Here is a 6,583-nt window from a genome sequence, read left to right on the forward strand (position 1 = left end):
TTTCTACGCTCTAGTTTTTAGGACATAAAATTTTATTTATTTTCATTAAAATTCCGACAAAAAATTATTTTAAGCGGTTAAATTGATTCGTAGTAATAGTTGGATTTGTTAGTGGCGAGTTGTGGGCTTCCGATTTAAAGGGTCCTGGCTACCTGCTGCATCTATTAGCTATTCGAAACGTGGGCAAAATCAGAAAAGTCTATTAATTAATAACTTATATAATTTTTATCTTTATAACTAATAGGATATTCAATGAATGCACCGAGCAAAACGTTTACCACCTTTCATACGTTCACCACCTGTAACTCGATCAAGACATCTAGCTAATATTATCGCCGTTGATATTTCTTTAGAATCATCATCTAGTCGACCGAGTACTTCAATTCAAATTTCCGATAATCTATTTTTTAAACCTGACTTCACAATTGAGAACCCGGAGGATATTCAAGGATAATTCAGAGATCCTGAACCACTAAGCATTCCTCCTGAACCACAAATTACTCATCCAGAGATTTTCGAGGAAGAAACCATTAAATCAGAATCCTCTAGTGATTCATATTCAACAAATTCAATCATGAAAAATCTAGAACCTCTAAGTATGAAAGACTGAATGAGAGCTACACGCACTGGCCAAGGTCATGCAATTACTCAACCAGGCATTAATGCGCCAGATTACGAAATCAAAGGACAAATCCTACGCATGGTAACTAATCAATGCCAATTTAGTGGTACGCCAAAAGAAGATCCAAACGAACATCTCCGAACCTTTAATAGGATCTGTACTCTATTTAAAATCAGAGAAGTTAAGGATGAACAGATCTATCTCATGTTATTTCCCTGGACTTTAAAGAGAGAAGCCAAAGATTTGTTAGAATCGTTACCCGAAGGGGCGATTGACACATGGGATGTCTTAGTTGAGAAATTTCTTAAAAGATTCTTTCCGGCATCTAAATCCGTGAGACTTCAAGGAGAAATTGTTACGTTCGTGCAAAAGCCAAATGAAACATTATATGAGGCGTCGACAAGATTCAAAAAGTTGTTGAGAGGATGTCCTCAACACGGTTTAGACACTTATCAAATAGTGCAAATATTTTACCAAGGATGCGACGTTGCTACACGAAAAGACATCGACACAGCAGCTGGTGGTTCCATTATGAAGAAAACCGCAACTGAAGTTAACAAAATTATTGATAACACAGCCTCCCACTCACATGAGTGGCATCAAGAAAAAGATATCCTTCATTCATCTAAAGCAACTAGAGCCGATTCTAGCCATGACTTTGATTCCATTTCCGCAGAGCTAGATGCTTTCGAGAGACGAATGGAAAAGATGACTAAAGATATTCACGCAATACGAATTAGTTGTGAGTAGTGTGGAGGACCACATTTGACAAAAGATTGTCTCAGTATTGAACAAACAATGGAACAAAGAGAGAATGTTATACAAGAACCAAAGGACTGGAAATAATTATCAGAATAATTATCAACATCCAAGACCAAACTACAATCAAAATCAGAATTATAATCGAAATGTTCCATACAACGACCAACAAGGTCCTAGCAATCAACAAGTACCTAATAATACTTGCAACCAGCAAAAAACTATTTTTCCAAATAAACCACCACAAACCAATGATAAAAAACCAAATTTAGAAGATATGATGTCGAAGCTAGTTGAATCTCAAACTCAATTTTTCACATCTCAGAAACAAATTAATGAACAAAATACTCAAGCATTTAGAAATCAACAAGCTTCTATTCAAAATCTGGAACAAGAAGTAAGTAACCTAGCAAGGTTGATAGGTGAAAGAAAACCGGGGAGTCTACCTAGCGATACAAATGCTAACCCCTGAAATGAAACAGCTAAAGCCATTACCACATGAATTGGTATTACACTTAAATCACCTGAAATGCCTGTAATTTCTGATGACTCTATTCCTACTACACAGGCACCACAGTCTAAGCAAGAGAAAGAAACAGAACCGATAGTTGAAAAGGTTAATGAAGATAACACAATTAAGGTAAAGCCTTATGTTAAATCATACCAACCACCGCTTCTTTACCCGAGTAAAATGAGAAAAGAAAGACTTGAAGCCGAGCAATCTAAATTCTTGGATATGTTTAAACAAATAAATGTCAATCTTCCTTTCATTGATGTGATTTCAGGAATGCCAAGATATGCTAAATTCCTGAAAGATCTAATCACAAATAGAAAGAAAATGGAAGAACACTCAGCTGTTACAATGAATGCTAATTGTTCTGCAGTACTATTGAATAAGATACCAGAAAAACTCTCTGATCCAGGAAGTTTCACAATTCCATGTTTTCTGGGGAGTTTTAATTCAATAGAAGCATTGGCAGACTTAGGTGCTAGTATAAATTTAATATCACATTCATTATACGCTAAACTAGAACTTTGAGAATTGAAACTAACACGAATAAGCATACAACTAGCAGACCGATCAGTAAAATATCCTAGAGGGATAATGGAAAATATGCTAGTTGAAGTCGGTACTTTAGTATTTCCAGTAGACTTTGTTATTCTGGACATGGAAGAAGATTCTCGAGTTCCTCTCATATTAGGAAGACCATTCTTAAACACGGCTAAAGCAATAATAGACGTGTTTGGTAAGAAACTGACCCTAAGTATAGAGGACGAGAGTGTTACCTTTTCTGTTGATAGAGCCATGCAACTACCGCAATCTGTAGATGATACATGTTATTATATTCAAACTATAGATTCACATGCAGAATTGTTACAAGAATTTTTAGAATTACAAGGAACATGAGAATGTTCTTTAGGAGAAGGAACTGAACCAATTGATGAAGCTGAAATATTAGCCACACTCATGGCTAATGAATACGAACCAACAAAAGAAGAACTTCAAATGTTAAAAGAAGAAGAGAGATATCGATACAAATCATCGATAGAAGAACCACCGAAATTAGAATTAAAGCCACTTCCAAACCATTTGGAATAGGCTTATTTACATGGTGAATCTGAATTACCTGTAATAATCTCGTCTTCTCTTACTAAAAATGAAAAACCTCAACTCATTTCTGTGCTAAAAGATCATAAACCAGCTATTGCATGGAAGATTCATGACATTGAAGATATAAGTCCTTCGTATTGCACACATAAAATCTTTATGGAAGAAGTTCATAAAACATATGTGCAACGCCAACGAAGACTAAATCCTAATATGCAAGATGTTGTTAAGAAAGAAATTATTAAACTGCTCGATGCAGGTTTAATTTATCCAATTTCTGATAGTCTATGGGTAAGCCCAGTTCAATGTGTACCTAAGAAGGGTGGCATCAGTGTCATAACAAATGAAAACGATGAGCTTATTCATACTAGGACTGTAACAGGATGGCGTGTTTGTACTGATTATAGAAAATTAAATGACGCCACCAGAAAAGATCACTTTCCCTTACCTTTCATTGATCAAATATTGGAAAGGTTAGCTAGGAACAGTTACTATTGTTTTCTTGACGATTTCTCCGGATACTTTCAAATTCCAATCGCACCCGAGAATCAAGAGAAAACCACATTCACGTGCCCTTATGGTACCTTTGCTTACAAATGCATGCCATTTGGACTATGCAATGCCCCTGCAACCTTTCAAAGGTGCATGATGACGATTTTTCACGACATGATAGAAGAATGCATGGAAGTTTTCATGGATGACTTTTCAGTCTTCGGTGATACTTTTGAATCATGTCTAGTTAATCTTGAACAAATGCTTATTAGATGCGAGAAATCAAATCTAGTTCTTAATTGGGAGAAATGCCATTTCATGGTTAAAGAAGGCATCGTTCTTGGTCATAAAATTTCAAAGGAAGGAATTGAAGTAGTGATAATGCTAAAAACGAACATATATTTCATAGCATTATCCCTCAAGAAAGACAAGCTTTTAGTTGCAATTGTTCTATTTACAAGTGATATTCGTTTAAATAATAAAAGGTGAAGACAAAAGACAGATTCGACGAATTGAAGACGTAAACGACCAAAAAGCTCAAAAGTACAAAGTACAATCAAAGTGGTTCAAATTATTGATGAAAACGTCTCAAAATTAGAAGAGTACAAGCCGCAAAACGCAAAATACAAGATATTAAATTGTACACAAGGACGTTCAAAAATCCGGAACCGGGACCAGAGTCAACTCTCAACGCGCGACGCAATGGAGCGAAAATTACAAGTCAACTATGCACATAAATATAATATAATATTTAAATAATTCTTAAAATTATTTATATATTATATTTATTTATTAAACCGTCGGCAAGAAGTAAACAAAATCATGTGAGCTACAAAAGCAGGCCATGCGATCGCATGGCCTGGAAGTGCAATTTCCATGCGATCGCATGGGTCACTTTTTCTGGCCACACCCCTATAAATTCGTAGTTTGGTGATCGAACAAACACATCTTTTTCTTCTCTTATCTCACACGTATTATATATATATATATATATATATATATATATATATATATATATATATATATATATATATATATATATATATATATATATATTTAATTTTAATTTTAATTTTAATTTTAATAATAAGGGTATGTTAGCGAATGTTGTAAGGGTGTAAGTCGAAATTCTGTCCGTGTAACGCTACGCTATTATTAATCATTGTAATTTATGTTCAACCTTTTTAAATTAATGTCTCATAGCTAAGTTATTATTATGCTTATTTAATGCCGAAGTAATCGTGATGTTGGGCTAAAATATTAAAGACGGGGTAATTGGGCTTTGTACCATAATTGGGGTTTAGATAAAAGAACGACACTTGTGGAAATTAGACTATGGGCTATTAATGGGCTTTATATTAACTAAATGATACCTCGTTAATTTAATATATAGACTTATAATTTGACGTATTTATATATAACCACATACGCTTGACTGGGTACGGTGGGCGGGATATCTATAAATACCAATAAGTGTTCATTTTACCGGACACGGAACTGGATTAATAGTTAATGGACTAGTTGAAATAGGGGTGAATTACATTCAAGAGTAATTAGTGTAATTGTTAACAAAGTAATAAAACCTTAGATTACACGCAGTCGATAACCTGGTGTATTCATTAAACAAAGTATTAAGACCTTGTTACAATTCGAATCCCCAATTAGTTGGAATATTTGACTTCGGGTATAAGGATAATTTGACGAAGACACTCGCACATTATATTTATGACTGATGGACTATTATGGACAAAAACCAGACGGACATATTGAATAATCCAGGACAAAGGACAATTAACCCATGGTACTAAACTAAAATCAACACGTCAAACATCATGATTACGAAAGTTTAAATAAGCATAATTCCTTTATTTCATATTTAATTGCACTTTTAATTATCGCATTTTATTTACTGTCATTTTATTGCACTTTTAATTATCGTACTTTTATTTATCGCAATTTCATTATCGTTATTTACTTTACGCTAAAAATTAAGTTATATTTATTTTTAATATTTTACATTAGGTTTTAACTGCGACTTAAGTTTTAAAATCGACAAACCGGTCATTAAACGGTGAAAACCCCCTTTTATAATAATAATACTACTTATATATATTTTTGTATTTTTACAATTATAAGTTAAAAATATAGCGTTAAAATTGGCAAGTTCCCTGTGGACGAACCGAACTTACTAAAAACTACACTACTGTACGATTAGGTACACTGCCTATAAGTGTTGTAGCAAGGTTTAGGTATATCCATTCTATAAATAAATAAATAACTTGTGTAAAATTGTATCGTATTTAATAGTATTTTGTAGTAAATATATAACTATTTCGTATACGCCTCTACGCACATCAAGTATTTTTGACGCCGCTGCCGGGGACACTAAAACGCCGAAAGCGCAACGCTATATAAAAAAAATAAAATTTCTCAGTTTACTTTTGTAAAAATACGATTTTTGTAAAAATACGTTTTTAATATTAAAAATACAAAAATATAAAAAGAAAAAAAAATTATATATTTTTAATAGTTTGTTAAATATATATAAAATTATAAAGTATTTTTATTTCTATTTTTTTAAATATAAGTTTTATTTAAGTTATAAAAATATTTTATATAAATTTAAAAACAGAGAAATTAAAAAAAAATTAAATAAGTAATCGGCCCGGTACTGTAGAAGCCCAATATCTAGCCCGGTTTTATAGTTAATGCGACCGCATGAAAGAAAGGCTATAAACCCATGCGATCACATGAGTTAACCTGACAGCTCTGACCCGAGCATTAATTACGAAATTAGGTTAAAATATTTAATTATTATTATTATTAGGGTTTAATTATTATATAGTTTTAATATAATTTGTATTTTAAGTTTTAGTTATTATTATTTACATATTTATACTAATACTTTTATATTCATAATATAAAAATAATATTTTTATAAAAAAATTGTACTTTTTACAACTTTAAGTTTATTTTTTTATTTTGTAACTTTTTATTTGTTAAAGCATATTTTTGTTATTTTTTGCTCATAACTAGTTTTAAGTCATAGTTTTTGCCATAGTTATTTTTATTTCTAGATTTTTAGGCTTTGTCGTAAAATC

At 32.3% G+C, this 6,583-nt stretch overlaps 1 non-coding gene across 1 annotated transcript; it reads right to left on the reverse strand.

Annotated features, from left to right (window-relative positions):
* Positions 1 to 958: 958 nt before the first annotated feature.
* Positions 959 to 1,065, reverse strand: LOC139865157 (small nucleolar RNA R71). The gene has a single exon (XR_011764680.1). It is a non-coding gene; the product is annotated as a small nucleolar RNA R71 (small nucleolar RNA).
* Between the last annotated feature and the right edge of the window lie 5,518 nt (positions 1,066 to 6,583).

This window comes from Rutidosis leptorrhynchoides, chromosome 8 (genome assembly GCF_046630445.1).
Source record: "Rutidosis leptorrhynchoides isolate AG116_Rl617_1_P2 chromosome 8, CSIRO_AGI_Rlap_v1, whole genome shotgun sequence".
Taxonomy (NCBI): domain Eukaryota; kingdom Viridiplantae; phylum Streptophyta; class Magnoliopsida; order Asterales; family Asteraceae; genus Rutidosis; species Rutidosis leptorrhynchoides.